Here is a 17,127-nt window from a genome sequence, read left to right as displayed (position 1 = left end):
GTCTTCACAAACACCGTCTCATGTGACTCCCACAACATATTCATATTTCTTGCCTCTGTGTCTGATTCACAGTAGATACCTAGTCAACAACTCTTGGGAAAATATATAATCATCTTGCAGGTGATGAATTTTCCGAAGTCACAAGGTTGGGGGTGTTGCGCACAGGATTTGAACTCGATATTTCCGATGGCAACCAGAGTGCTCACTACACTTCATATACAATAAAAGCATTATGAGTTAAGGCCAACTATTTTATTCTATGCAAATTAACACATGGATACGGTTAGACGTAAGAACTTTGGGATGGATTATATATGAGGTTTCTTTTGACTTGATCCTTTTTTATATTTACCGTTTCCTCTGACTTCTCAGAATAAATCATAAATGTATGTATAACACATTACTCATTTATTTAAAAGAATTTTTTTTAGCAGTTTTAGCAGTTTCTTATCAGTTTCATCAGTTATCTCCACACTCGACATGGGGCTCGAACTCACAGTCCCGAGATTGAGAGGTGAACGCTCTACTGACTAGCCAGCCAGGTGCCCCAAAACATTATTCATTTAGAATAGAGCTCCACTCTTTCCTTTTTCGTCTAGTGTTTGTGCATTTAAAAACTTTTTACCTCCCAGCTATGTATAAGCCACTGAAACAAGCACCTAAGGGGGATAGAAATATAAAAATCAAGGGGACACAGAACGTGGCCTTCCTTTCAACCCAGAGGCAGAGTTAAGAACATACACTAATAATAACTATAATCTATAGCTGAATGTGACACGTAACGAGGAAGTTTCGGACAAATCGCTGCGGTAATTCAGAGGTGTGTGAAACCAGTTCCAGGTGGTCAGGGAAGGTGTTGATGAAAAAGGTGCCATTCAAGCCAGGCTGTGAAAGACGAGTAGATTTTGATAAATGCACTTGTGGGGAATACATTTTTCTATCATATGGCCAAAAGGTAAAAAGAAAGAGAAAAAAAAAAGACAAAAAAAAAAGATGGAAAAGATCCGATTTTTGGTGACGGTGTACATTTATATGGGCATTTTTACGCATAGTTGATGTGAGTGTAAATTGATATAGTCTTTTAGAGAAATTTAGCTGATAAAAGCTAAAATACATACAGCCTTTGCCTAAGCAATTTATTTCTTGGAATATATTCTAGAAGTATATCCAAATGTGTACATGAGGTGTTTATCATTTATAAACGTAAAATATAAAGACAACCTAATTTTCCCTGTATAGGTGACAGTTAAGTAAATTGAATTATTACAAAGAATGCATATGTGCCACATGGAATTATCCTTAAGGTAAACAAGAAAAAGCCTGATCTATAGAATAGGGGCTCATCTGTATATACAAAATGAAAAGCTATCACACATACACAACAATAACAAAATAGGTATATATCATCTAGACTGTGTGGGTATGTGTACAAGTGTATGCACGTGTGCAAATGTAGAGGTAGGTGTAAGAAAAAATTCTTGATGTTTACCAACTAAACTGATGGCACTGCTTACCTTTGGGAACAACGCAAGAACTTCTGTTTTGTCTGTTTTGGAATTTTGTTCCCTGATATTTTGTATGTACTTTGTAGGTAATTAAAAAATATATACGATAAAATGTCAGTGCTCAGTCGATGTGAGAACGGAACTTTAGCTCCTTTGTTTCACAGAGCTGCTCGATTCCACTCTGCCTCCCTCTCTGTTCCTACTACCCCATTCGTAAGCAGTTTTGGCTAAGTTACCTGATTATGGAAGCTGTACAGGAGAAGTCTTGGTCGGGCAATCTGAACTAAAATTTGGAACAGCAGGACCAGACTATGGACAGATAATTCAGCTACAATGGTAGTGTAGGGCCTTGCCCTTTAAATATTCTCCTGGTAACTTACCACGTGAATGCGGAAAGAAAAGCCTCCCCAACCATAATACCATTCCTAGGACCCCAAATGCTCTAAGCTGCCATATTGCTCTTCAGAAAATAAGGGAAATCTTCCCTATATACCATTCTCCATGCTGTTCTGAATTATTCTAGTTCTCTCTTCCCCATGAGTCTCAGGCAGTTTTGCCCATTTTTTCTAGGAATATTTACTGCCTATTGAGGTGAGCTCAATCAGCCCATTCTTCACTCCTCATTTTAAGTTTAGTTGCCTTCTATACCTTATACAACCTCCCAAAGTGCTAAGTTGCTTATCTTTCACTATTCAAACAAGGCATTCAATTTCCCTTTCTCAAAATTATCGCCTTCCAAAACTGGAAGGGAAATGGTAATTTCCCTCTGATTTAATCACATTAGGGTTGTTATCAGTAGGGGAATAAATGCAAAAGCTCTCTTACCAACAATATATTATGTCAAATCAATGACAGTGTTTTCCCTGAGATGCAAACATGTTTCAGTCATCCGACAAATAAATGGGCTGTTTAAACACAGGGTTCCGTGAGGAATTTTGCAGTCAGGGTTTTTGTTTTGGATGGAAGAGAAAGGAGAGAAGCCAACACTTGAATCTAGGTGTTGGAGAGAGATGGCAGGAATGACAGGCTAGTATCTGTCCTGTACTGGGACCCAAATTCTATCTGCGATCCTTTAGGAAGGTGGCCTTTTGGCAGGTAGTCAAGTGGCTGTTAATGTGAGGGTCACTGTGAACCATGCAACACAAAAGACAGGGCAGCAATGAGTGGGGGAGTCAGGCACTGTCTGTCCCCCCTTCGGAGAGGAAGGTGATGGATCGAGACTGTCAGTGACCATCAGCCTAGCCAGTCAGTCATAAGACACAATTGAAGAGAAACTTCATATCCTCCCATGCCTTGAAACAAGTGGGGCGTGGGCAGCGGGCAGAACTGAACAAAGTTCTGTGGACCAGGTTTATCAGTGAGCGTAAGAGAAACACAGCTAGGCACCCTCAGACATTTGAGGAGCATTTTGTAGGACGCTGAGGTTCTGTGTGATGAAATAATGGTTATGGTTTTTGTTATTCCATAGCCTCAGACTGTCAGCCCTGGAGAAACTTGTTATATTAAATAACTGAACGATTGGGGTGATGGCTTTTACGGAGTGTCAGGTGATCAGGCTATGATAAAGTTGAGCCATAGGTGAATATCAATTTTAAAGCTTTTACATATTTGCTCATTTGTTCCTACCATGTGTAAAACAGTAGTTTTCAACATTTAACTCCAGATCCCGGGCAAAGAGTTATTGCAAGAAATCCCCAGAACCCATTTATCTACCAAAGAAATAGATTAAATAAATAGATTTAATTAATAATGGCTTGTATACACCACGATTTTTCAAATACATATTGAATTTACACTGAAGTGAAAATTCATCTACCACAATTACTGAATTCATAGTAAATTTTTGTCCTAAGGGTTTTCATAACTAATTAATGCTAGAAGAATAATCTTTGGAGCCAGAGGCAATTTCTGACAAAATGTGGACTCTCCAAATGAACCTAATCTCTTGCTCTAATCTTTGTTCACAATGTGATTGGCTAAGGGCTGGAAATAAATGACAGGTAGGGACAATCAAGGACAGATCATTTTTTTTTTCTTTCCTAGCTTTATTGAGATATAATTGACAAATAAAACTGTAATATATTTAAAATGTACATGATGATTTTATATATATATATATTTAAATGATTCACATAATCAAGTTAATTAACATATCCATCATCTCACATAGTTATTTTTTTAAGCTTATGTATTTATTTTTGATAGAGAGAGAGAGAGAGAGAGCACAAGTGAGGGAGAGGAAGAGAGAGAAGAGGAAGAGGGGGAGGGGGAGAGAGAGAGAGGCAAGACACAGAATTCAAAGCAGGCTCCAGGCTTCGATCATGACCTGAACTGAAGTCAGATACTTAACCGACCGAATCACCCAAGTGTCCCTCACATAGTTATTGTTTTATGAGAATATTTAAGATCTTCTCTCAGCAAATTTCTAGTATACAATACAGTATTATTAACTATAGTCACCATACTATAGAGCCTCAAAACTTAGAACTGAAAATTTGTATGGGACAAGTCCTTTAAAGTGGTTTCTAAGGCAAGGCAAATGCAATATTGCCCACCTGTAGGTATAACTGATAAGCTCCTCATTAGTCTTTAAATATTTTATGCTTAAATACACAGTGTTGAACATTTTACTCAAGATCCAGGGACTATAATATTTTCAGTATGTAAAAAAGCCTGCACACCAAAACCCTTACTTTGATCTACAAATTATATTTGTTGACTTCAAGCAAAAACTTATTCAAAAGATGTTTTACTTCAAAAATAGTGGAAGAACAATCCTTAAAGCTGCAACCTGTGTGATTCTTTGAACATACCAAGACTGTCTTTATAATTTCTAGAAAATAAGCACCAATATCAACATTCTTAACCTATTTCCAAAGGTATGGATTTAATGATTTTTTTATTGTAATTAAATTTTGAACTAATTAAAATTAAGCAACTATAATCCTAAATACCTTCATAACGTGTGTTTTATTTTGCATCAGAATGAGTACAAAAATTGACTTTCAGTCTTAAAAATAGGTTTTTTTTCATTCTTATTTCATGAAATAAAACAGTCTAAATATATTTTAAGATAGCTCCGTGTATTTTTATTTTTTTTATTTTTTTAAACGCTTATTTATTTTTGAGAGAGAGAGACAGAGCATGAGTGGGGGAGAGGCAGGGAGAGAGGGAGACAAAAGAATCTGAAGCGAGCTCCAGGCTCTGAGCTGTCAGCACAGAGTCTGATGCGGGGCTCAAACTCACTAACCACGAGATCATGGCCTGAGCCAGAGTTGGACACTTAAATGACTGAGCCACCCAGGCACCCCGAGCTCCGTGTATTTTTAAAGAATTTAATGACCAGGGGCGCCTGGGTGGCGCAGTCGGTTAAGCGTCCGACTTCAGCCAGGTCACGATCTCGCGGTCCGTGAGTTCGAGCCCCGCGTCAGGCTCTGGGCTGACGGCTCGGAGCCTGGAGCCTGTTTCCGATTCTGTGTCTCCCTCTCTCTCTGCCCCTCCCCCGTTCATGCTCTGTCTCTCTCTGTCCCAAAAATAAATAAAAAACGTTGAAAAAAAAAAAATTAAAAAAAAAAAAAAAAAAAAGAATTTAATGACCAAATATTTTTCCAAGTCTTTCATACCCTTGGGGTAGCAATTTTCCTTTGAGCTCTTTATATAATTGCAATAAGTGGCAATATGAGTTATGAGTAGAGAAAGATAAGAAAATTCACTATATGCTGTCTGATATTTGGCTGATACACTTCCATGTAACTACCAGTGGTTAAAATATTGAAAGTCTTGGGTGTTGGTTGGTAATACCTTCCATCAGGATCCCAGACTTCCCTGCAATCCAGACATCGTGGAGTGCTTGATGTGCTAATGCCTCATGCACTCAGGAGAACTGAAGTTTATGTGTCATATGACTGTTAAATATGCATTATATTGAACAACTTCTAACTCCAAACAGCGGACAATTTTGGATGAGAGTTAACCAAAACCCTAAAAAATAAATCACATATAGCTCAAAAGAAAGAACAAGGAATTTTTAGATTACTGAAAAAAGAAAAAGAGAAAGAGAACCCTAATTTTGGATACCATGCACCAAAGTTCTCTGGGGACCACTATGCACACGTTGGCATATTGGCATTTAGAGACTGAGCTTGACGGTCCATTGAAGGTCATGGCTTCTATACGACCAGTGTCTTCAGACTCAACAGGGAAGGGAACCAAAATCACTACCTAACCTAAAGCAGGCTACTGGAAAGACTGTCCCTTTGTGAAAGACAGTCTAGAAAAACGTTTCCCATTCTCCCAGAAGAGGCAAGCGAGTCTGTGGTCTTTCTGGTTTTCTGGTGGAAAAGTCTCCTGTGAGAAATTTTAATTCTAATCCTCCTCAAAGTGCAGGTGTGGGGGTCAGATGGGAAATATTTACTCAGGGTATGAAAACTCCACCTGAAGTCCAATTCAAGTCCAGGCCTGTGAAGCCACCATGACCAAGTGATACAGAGGCTAAACTGAATCTATAGAATCATTTCCATGATCCAGGGACAAGGGACAACTGTACTCTTGATAACCTCACAGCAATGACAACAATAAAACTATAAATGGTTACAGGGAATCATTCACAATGAAGGGGAGTGGTCAGAGGTAAGGAAAAGGAAAATTCACATCTCAGGCAATTGAGAATAACAGAATACTGAGGAAGGAACCAGAAAATAATTTTGGTTAGAATAACCAAAGTGATAAAGCAAATAATAGAAAGGATGGGTGGGTCTTAAACACCAAGTAACACCTTCATAAGTGAAAACTATAGTCACTGAAATAAAAAGTCATTGAATGTAATTGCAGACCAGGCAACAGGTAGAGACAACTGTAATTTAAAAGATATGTTTAAGGAAATCATCCAGAACGCAGTGCAGAGAAATAAAGAAGTCATAAAATATAAAATAAAGCTTAACAGATATAGACATTTCTAAGAAGAGTTCTGGAAAGAGAGAATAGAGAATGAGGGAGAGGTGATATTTGAGTGATAACGGTTATGGATATTCTAGAATTTAAAGATATGATTTCCCACATTATAGAAATTAATACTGATATAGGGATGTGCATAATGCTTGGTCTTACACATGCCCGATGGGAGTGTACATTTTTTCACACTTCTCAGAGAGGCTATTTGCAACGTCTAAATTTCTGTTTCTGCCTCCCACTGCCAATTATGCTCTTTCCAATTCTGGGCGATGGCAACTCCATCCTTCCAGTTATTTGGGCCAACGACCATGGTGTGATACCTGATTTCTCTCTTTCTCACGCCCTGTATATATCCAATCCATGTGGGAATTTGGATGGGTCTATCTTCAGAACGTATCGAGAGTCAGACTACTTCCTAACACTGGTGCTGCTACCTTTCCTGTTCTGAGACCTCATCAGCTCTTGCCTGGATTACTACAATACCCTCCACTTAGATATCTCTAACTCTGCCTTATTCTTCACGCAAGCAGCCCAAGTGAATTTTTAAAAATACAGGTTATGCCATGTCATTCCTGGGCTTACAACTCCCTAGTGGCTCTCCATACCACTCAGACTAAAAGCAAAGCCCTACAATGACCTATAAGGTCAATATAATACAATATAATAAACTATAAGGCAGTTATCGCCCTGACCTCCTTTTGGATATACTTTCACTCTGCTAATGCCATATATATATATACTGGCTTTGGAGGCTGGCTACCACAGGGCCTTTGGACTCTTTCCTCTGATATCTACATGGTTCACTCCTTCACTTCCTTTAAGGCTTTGCACAAATGTCCCTTTTTCAATGAGGCCACCATATATAAAATTGCAGCCTTACTCCCATGTCCTGCCATGATATTCCCAATTCCCTATACCATGTTTTATTTTTATAGCCACTTACCATATTCTAATATACTATATAATACATTCCTCATGATCATTATTTATTATCTGTTTTCTATCAGTATGTGCACTCTATTGGACATGAATTTTTTTTGTTCAGTACAACAGTATTCAATACATAGTAAATACTCAATAGATAACTGATTGAATCAATAATTCTGAAGAAACTAAATATATGCACGCCAGAGAACCCAGTTTAGAGGACATCTGTATTTTCCCATATGTTTGAAACATTTCACTAGTAAAGTGATTTAAATTTCATAAGTTAAAAAATATTAATGTTCAGATCTTGGGGAAAAGTGGAACTGGATATTTTATATTCCTACAAGGAACCCGCCAACTTCACATTATGAAAACCAAACAACTTGTGCATTCAGGGACATTGTATTTTAACTGGGCATATTTCAAAATGACTATTAACATTATTTTTTTTTATTGATGGCTTCCTTTCAAAACAGTGCAAAAAAATTTCTAAGAAATCTAAGCTAGAACATACAGAACATCTATGTGAGATGTGCAACTCTGCTCAAATCCCTGCAGTTTTCAATGCATCTCTACTCGGTCAATTGCTTGCCACTGTATTTTGAAAGTGTTTATTACTGAGATCAGGGGAAAAGGAAGGAATCTTTGGAAGAGAACTAGAAGCACTGAGATGAAATAATGGTTGGTAAAGAACATTAACTTTCATAAATTAATGAAGTAATTCAAGACCCTAAAAGATGCACCAAGGAGGAAGCTACTGGTACCTCTCTGCCTTGGGTTCCCCAGTGAAGCTGAGTATTCCATTCACCCTGATCCAGCCATGCTCTGGACTCCCTCTCTCTTCCCTTACATATCTCGCCCAAGAATAGACAACATCCCTGTTCTCTTCGCTCAACTGAGAAGGTTGGAGCTCTTAAGAACTTGGGAAAGAAAATGGAGAAACAGGCAGAAGTATGTGAGAAGTAGAAAATAACTGTCCTTTTCCTACGTTTCTAATCTAACCATTTTGGCTCTCTCCTAGGCGGATAGGCACTCCTGACTGTAAGAAAACACTGAACAATGAAGCTGGTCACAGCTCTTTCTCTGAGGTGCTTATATACATCTTCCTGGCCCGGTCCCCATGGAGGACATTACTTCATAACCTCCAGGATCTTTTCCTAGGAATACTGCCACCCTTTTGGTGAACACACAGGCTTACATGTCTACTCTAGAGCACACTCAAGTGGCTGATACCAGAGATGAGCTGCCTGGACACTCCTCTGGGGACATATGACTTCCCTCTTTCAGGATTGGGGTTATAGCTATCCTGCTATAATAAAGCACCATAAAGTACATAAAACGGTAGTAACAATAGAAGGGTCTTTCTTTATTTGCAGAAACATAAGATTTCTTTTTTACACGTTAAGTGTGGAAATGCACAAGACTGTTATTACAATTATGATTATCTTCATTTACACCATGCTTTCTCTTTTTCTTATGCCGTGTATTAACCCCCAGAAAATAGAGTTGTCTGTATAGCAAACTCTAAAAATGCAGGCTGAGGCAAAAGAAGAAAAAAAAAATCTCTGTCCTTTAGGGCTAACATACAATTTCCAGCAAAAAAACTAGGACAATGCACCATTTATGTTTTATATTGCAGTAGGACTTCAAGCCTTTTCCAACAGCTCTTTCACAAAATTGATAGATTATTCTTCCTATTAAAAGAGTCTTTTATTCTGGGTGCCAGACCTGGTTCTTAGGTTGAAATATTGCTTTCGCTTCTTTGCTACCACAGTGGCATTTCACTGCTGAGTAAAATTACGAATTGTGTACCCGATTCTCCGGGGCACAGAGAAGTCTCAAAGGGCTTGAAATGTGCATGACGGGGGATATGTTTGTTTGTTATTCCTAAAGAGACCTGAGAAGAATCCATGAACCCATGAAAATTTCTATCTGCTTGCCTGTTGCATAGAGAAAGACACATTATGTTGTGAAATGTGGGTTCTAGGCTAGCATTGGCCAAGTGGCCCTGTCACTTTAGTAACAGATGAGGGCAAGAACATATAATAATAGTTACCATTTATTGAGTGCTTATAAATGTTTGATGTATACTGGGTCTAACCGACCGCCCCAACTATTCTGCAAAGTAGGAATGATTACCTGTTTTAAAATGAGGACATTGAAGTAGGGTGCAGACATGAATAAATCTTTCCAGCTAATAGGAGATGTGGTTAGAGTTAGAATCCTGAGTTAGAATCGCAAAGGGTGAGACTGTGTTGTATGTGGCCTAGCTCTTTTCCATGGTGGTTTTGCCACATAGGAAGCACTTCGGGAGCCCCACATGGAATATGGAGGAGATAATCCAAAGGTATCCCCGCAAGCTCAGCTGAGAACCACATCTTAAGCGAGGTCACAGTCTTTTCATGGGGGATGGAGGCAGCTTGAAGGGACTCTTTAAATCTCCGCTTGCAGAGAAAGATGACAAGGACAACTGAGAAGCCAGGTTCAAGACTGAAGGTGACTTTGACATCAGAGTTTATAACGCTTCCCTTCCAAGCTTGTTTTAAGGTCTTAAGAGCTGAGTTTATAATAAGGAATCCAAGAAAACTCTCTTCCCTTGTAGTAGGGCCAAGATACAAACTCCAGAACCAAAGAGGCCCAGAGAGAGGAGTTGGCAAAAAGACCCTCCCTTGATCACAGCTGCGCTTAAGCCCTTTAGGGTTCTTCTAACCATCCCTCAGTCCAATCCACACATCCCGCTCAATGTTCTCCCCCTGCGTGTGTGAGCATCCTCCACTTTTAACTCGACTGTTCCCACCCCCATCTCGGTAACCATTGTCCCGATGTCCTGCTTCCATTCTTCCTGTCTCGTCCTGCAGAAAGCAAAGTGACTCTTTAAAATATAAGTTGGGTCACTCCACTCTCTGGCTGAAAGACCGCTGATGGTTTCCCAGTGCACTCAGAATAGAAGACGACTCTTTTTCTTGACCTATGAAGTCCTCTGTGGTGTGCGAAGTCCACCTTCCTAACCTCATCTCTGGTAATCTCAGCTTTCCAGCCACACTGGTCTTCTTTCCCACCATCAGAGCTTTGCACAGGGTGGCCCCTCTGCTTAGAAAGAAGGATCTCATATCTGTCTTATCCCACTGATCTCAGGTTAAATGGCACCTGTTCAGAAACGTATATTTAGGCCACAGCAACCTGCTTGCTTCTTCTTTCTTTAGTGTACTCATTGCAAATTATTTTATTATTTACGAGCTCTGTGGGGCAGAGACTTTTTTCTTCTTTTGTTTCTTCTCAGCTTTGTTTTCGGAGCCTAGTATGGGTACTTATCTTGGCCTGCTTCCCTCCCCTTCCGTTGGGCTCCCCCGTGCTTTCTTTGGGTTTTGGCTCAAAAATCACTTCCTCGGAGAGCACTTCCCTAACCCCAGACCAAGTCAGATCCCCGCTATTCGTCTCCATAATCCCCTGGACAGTGGCTGCTATAATGCTCATCACATATCACTGTCATGATTGCTGTGCTTGTTCCCTTGCTGTCCTCCAAGATTATTATCAGTAATACCCCCAGATCACGGGTTACCAATGTCATGTGTGACACATGGTAAAAAAACCAGGGAACGATTATTAGAAAGAAATGGTCCATGAGAGAGAACGTGGAGGCAGCAAAAGAGATAAGGCTCTCACAATGTTTTTAAAGTAAGTGACGAACTTACTCATCTACTAATTAATTCAAACATTCCCTGCTGATGGCCACTTTCGTACCCTGATTCTTAGTCATGCAAGATACTTAGCACCGAGCAACATTTAGTCATGCAACAAATATACAAGCATTGAGTACCTATTATGCACCAGGCTTGAGTTATGCTGGAGAATGTGATACAGTAGGGAGAAGAGACACATTTCTGAATATTTGCGCTAAGAAGCAAATAGGATACGTGGCCTATGAATGGCACAAAACACATGTATTTAGGACCCAGAGCCGATATGAAAAGGGGCTGTCATGGAAATGGCATGTGTTGCGGTCTTGAAGGATCAGAAAACTTCTGTAAAGCCAGATGTAGGTAGAGTGTATTCCAAGAAAACGTAAAGGTACCAGTGTCAAGGAGGGAAAACCAGAGGGGGCAGTGAGGGTTGGCTGGGATGTGGGGCGTGGGCAGGCCACGGGAGGGAAGCGTGGAAGGGAAGGTGATGGGGCCAGATGTTGGAGTGCCCTGCATGCTAAGCGTGTGGGATCATTCTCGGCAGAGAGAGGAACCTTTGAGCAGGTTTGAGGTTGAGGGCGGTCTGTCTGTGAGTGCGTTGGGAGGCAAACACAATGGTGGAGCTGGGCAGGGGAGACAAGACTTCATATGAGAGGCTTACTGTTGAGGCATGAGGTTAACAAGGGCATGCTCCAGAAAGCAGCAACCGGAATGGAAAAGAAAGGGACAATGAGAGAGATTCTGCAAAGAAAGAATTGGCAGACGATGGTAGCTCCTAGCTCTTGGTAGAGAGCTCAGAGCTAGAGGGAGAGACGAAATGAATACAGTATTACCACCTAACGTGTATGTGAAAGCACCATTCTGCGCGCTTGCCTATATTATTCTAACTCACACTAAATTTATGGCATGGGTACTATTATTATACTTTTACCACTTCCCTACTTTCCTACTGATAGGGAAATTGTAGCACATAAAGGTTTAGTTACTTGCCCAAGGTCGCAGAGCTTTCTAATTAAACATTTGCCCAGGAGAAAATCTGGTATAAGATCTTGTTCTGGTTTTTTCCCCCCACTTATCTACCAAGTAGAGAACCCATAATCACGATTCTATCACTTCTTTTTTATTTCTAAAACGACATTAATAAATCCACAAATTTCTGGGAATATTGTCACCTTTTAAAAACAATGATAAATTCTTGTAGTTCCACAGAGACACAGATGTTATTATAAATTGTCTTTTGATTTATACTTCATTTTGCATATCTTGAAAAGTCCCAATAAAATAAATGGGAAATGAAATGTCAAGAAAATGACTATGAGTCTCTTCATTCACTGAGTAACACTCATGTGCAGTTGAGAAGTTTTCCCCAAAGATAAGGGAAGTCCTTTCACAGCTTTCTTGGAGAGGAAGCAGAACCCAACAAAGCCTTTTCTGTTTCATCAAAATACAGAATTCAAGCAAGTTAAATTGGTTTCATCCAGCATTACATCAACCTGAAACGAATGGGTTTCTAACATTTTATAAATCAACCTATTATATCTGATGTTTATTCTTCTTCAAGGTAAAATGAATATAAATTAAAATGTAAAACTTAGTTCCTTCTGATGCTTGAACATCAAGATCTTAGTGATTTTTGAAAGCAAAACTCCCACTAGCCTGAGATCATTGGAGACCACCTTACTTTTTTATCTTTAGTGATCAAAAACAAACAACAAAACAAGGAAGAATTTACCTTACGTAACCGCTTTCTGACGAATTATTTTAAAACTTGAAGTGATGCGAAAAATCATTTTTCTAACCTTGGTCCATCTTTTATTTACTGTGTCTTACAGTAGACAAATCATTTATTTCCCCATTCAACTGCCATCCATAACAATAATTTAAAACCAGCTAATAAACATTATGGTTTGTTAGAACTGCTACCGATTAAATCTTAAGTGTCTAATACATACAAATATAAACAGAATGTAATTAGAGCTATTTAAAGAACCCATTTTTAACTTAGATTAACCATACTTTCCATTTGCTGAGGATAAACACTCATAAATGAAACCCATTGCTGAGCCAGAAGCAATTACTTGAGTTTAAAATATTAATATGCACTGCCTTTTAAAAAGCCATGGAAAATCATTTATGTACTGAACTGTACAGACTCAAGGCATACCCAAAAGGAAGAATGGGGTAGCATTCTGTGTCCTAATTGAGAAGCAATCAACTGAGGTATGGCATGTCCTTACCCTTTATAAGGCCCATTAAACTCTTTGCTTCGATTAGTGCAGATTTCCAACGTCCATATTCCTATATGTGTTTAAGTATGATTTAAAGTCACGCATATACATACTGGGAAAGAAAGAGGGATTTTACTGTTGAAAAATCAACTTAATCAACCTGTTTCTAGGAGTAAGTGAGACACATTTATAATCTAAACTAATAACTGACTTGAGCATATTGAAGACAGACAGTCTGGAAGAGAAGGAAACGCAGACAGCCCACAAATCTTAATTGTACATTTCTTGCCTAAAATACACAGAAAAAAATATATTGAGCCCGATTGAATGCAACTAGCTAATCAATTCCACGGTATATTCTGTGACATCAGGAGGCTGATACACAAAGCTTGGTCTGGGCTAGAATTCTATTTAGTGTGGTTAAATGCATGCATTTTTAGTTGCTGCTATGAGTTAACCATCGGTCACATCCAGTTACAATGAGCACCATTATCACAGAACGCTTCCAAGATGGTCCCCAAAGGCCTCAGAATAGGGCTTTGTTGATTCCACCACAGTGACACCGCTAATGGAGAAGCCTAGACAGACCTATTAACCCATGGGTGCTCGAAACGGTCACAGTTGTTGGAATCTTTGGTTGGGTCTGTGACTATAAAATGGTGCTGGGTGGGGATGTGGGCATTTTCAATATAGGCAGACAAAAAACCCCAGGAGACACTTGCCCCATTAATGGTTCATATCTGCTGATGGCTGTGCGTGTAGCTGAAGTACTATGCTAAGAGGGGACCCATTTTATTCATTACAACCAAATTTCAATGCAGGTGAATAGAGAGGATGATTGGCAGTTTTAGCGATGTGGCTTGAAATGTAAATGTCATTTATGACTTTAGCACTTTACCTTTTGATTCAATGTACAAAATTATAGCCAATTATTTTTATTCTGAATTATGGAAAGCCCCATGTTCATTAAAAATATAGATGTGCAACAATGTCAAGGGCTGGAATAATAAGAAGCAGCAAAATCTTAGCAGGGAGATTTTAAGGTTGGCTTTAGGCAAAATTGCCAAGAAGTGACATTTGTTTTTGATGCCAGTCTCAATTCCTCCCGATGATCTTCTATTCTGTCCTGGTACATAGAGGCGTCACAGGGCCCTTTGGGCACCTAAGTGTGCTGCACGTCGTTTTATCACTGCGCCTAGGCTGCTGTCCTCAACAGAACACCCTGCTACTGTTCTCCTCTTCTTTGTTTCCGGACTTCGTGTTTTCTCGGTCTCTTACTTCTTCTGCCTGATACTACCTCATCTAAGAAATGAATTCCTATGAATTCAGTCATAAGAACCAATGATGAATGTTCCACCCATGCTACATAGCATATTTGCACTTACAGAAACTTTCTGGGTAAGTGCCTAACCCAAAGCCCTGTTTCTAATATTAGAGACGTCAGCTTGGTTCAGAGGAGATATTGAAGTCTGAAGACCTTTCAAAACACATTGGACAGGTGGCTGCATATTTTATGGAACATTTAGACCCAGTCATGTGTCTTTCATTAGTCGTCTTTAAGTCAAATGGCCAAGTCACGTGACTTTGGCTTTATAGCGATTTCATGCCAAAACAAGGCTTTTAAGAAACTTGCAACAAAAATTCAGGATCGTGATTTTTCTGGACAACCACATGATCTTTCCCAATTTCCAGGAACAAAGTAGATGCAACTGACTCATTGTTTTCACTATTTATCCTACAGAGTAGAGTAACTTAAAAACGGTCAAACGAGTAGACAAGCTCCTTTCGGCATATCGTGATAGGTGTGTTTCCTCACCCCCCTCTCCGGTGCCATCCACCCCAACACAAAAGGAAATGGTAAATGTGCTGTTTTGCCAAATAGAATGTGGACCAGAATGATGCTAAGATGAATTCGAAACAGATACTTATCAATGTTAGTACCTCGAAGAGTGACTAGGTCATACTCTATAACTTTATAAGATTTTATAACTCACCAACTTAAATCGCCTAAATTAGTTGACTTTATTGTTTGGTAAATGCTTGATAGCCAATAGATTTAATACATTGTTAATTATCCTATTCTCCTTAAAATAGTATTTTCATTTTTATACCCAAGAATATTTAGAGGCTAATTAGAAATCCAGTAATGTGAATTGTAAATTATGTGTAATTACAATAAAACTACTGAAGAATAACACACATTACTTATAAATTGTAACACTGTGATAAATTAAAGCAATTACAGGTAAACCAATAATGTTCTTTAATTAAGTAGTTATGAATGAGAATTGGTGCTTTGCATTTACAATAACCTATAAGGTTGGGGATTGCATTTATAGCTTATGCAGAAATCGATTGCACTCTGCTGTGATACTCTGCTAAGAATAACTTCTAAGTTCATTACTGTCATTATGCCATTATCACGTAAAAACACCCAGGATTGTTAAATGTAAAGTATGCTGACAGCCAATCAACCGTGTTTCTTAATATAATTATAATTATGTCACTATCTCTTCTTATGCCCTTATGAATTGGAAAAAAAGTTCCTATTTCCACAACTCTTCAATATTGGTTGCAAAGCAATGGAAGATGCTTTGTTGTAAGTTTATTGAAAAATACTATTGTGTTTGACGTTAATAAGGCCATTCATCCTCATAATTATCTTACTGCAGCCTGCCGTTTATAAGACTACAGTAATAGTTTTTATACTGCCACGTCTGTTTATTATGTTATAGACTGCTTTCATGTTGAGGTAACTCCTTGACATTACAAGTTGCAACCAATGTCACAAGACGAGTAGAGACCAACAGATCATCTTTCTGTCTTTAACTCAAGTCATGTGTATTTGTGTGGGGGGGTGTGAGCAGGTCTCTGGAGGAGAAAGAGCTAATGTAAGTTGGTGAAATGTCCAACGTAAGAGCTAACGTAAGTTGGTGAAAGGGAGCTGGAAAGTCCAGATGATAAGAACTTGCTGACCTGAATTTAGAAGATCTTGAAGCTTACTTTAAAGATAAATATTTGGGGCGCCTGGGTGGCTCAGTCGGTTAAGCGGCTGACTTTGGCTCAGGTCATGATCTCGCGGTCCGTGAGTTTGAGCCCCGTGTCGGGCTCTGGGCTCTGTGCTGACCACTGAGAGCCTGGAGCCTGTTTCAGATTCTGTGTCTCCCTCTCTCTCTGACCCTTCCCCGTTCATGCTCTGTCTCTCTCTGTCTCAAAAATAAATAAACGTTAAAAAATTTTTTTTAAATAAATAAAATAAAGATAAATATTTAAAGGATGAGTACTGGGTTGCCTCGGTGGCTCAGTTGGTTGAGCAATGGACTCTTGATTTTGGCTCAGGTCATGATCTCGTGGTTTGTGGGGTTGAGCCCCATGTGGGGCTCTGTGCTGACAGTACATAGCCTACTTGGGATTCTCTGTCCTTCGGTCTCTGCTCCTCCCGTACTCCCGCTCTCTGTCTCTCTCTCAAAATAAATAAATAAACAAACAAAACTAATAATAATAAAGGATGAGTACTAAAGAACCAAACAAGTAAAAAGAGGATTCTGACTTACCTAGGTACATACATGTTATTAACTTATTTGAGACATTAACGGTGACATTTTTCCAAAAATTCAGGACAGTTTAGACTAGCAACATGAGAGCATTCTAAATATAATATTTTGAATACCTCTGAATGATATATCCAGCCAGGGAAAGCCAGTAGAGACTACACATTAGTGATGTTTGTTAGGTCAGAGATTTTGCCCTACTTGTAAGCTACTAAATTCGCCTGTTCACATTTCATGGAAGCCGGCAGAAGCCACAAGGCTCCCGTGTCAGTGACTCTGTCGCTGA

This window comes from Panthera leo, chromosome B1, assembly GCF_018350215.1.
Source record: "Panthera leo isolate Ple1 chromosome B1, P.leo_Ple1_pat1.1, whole genome shotgun sequence".
NCBI classification, from domain to species: Eukaryota; Metazoa; Chordata; class Mammalia; order Carnivora; family Felidae; genus Panthera; species Panthera leo.
The sequence above is the reverse complement of the archived record's forward strand: the minus strand, read 5'-3'. Positions refer to the sequence as shown.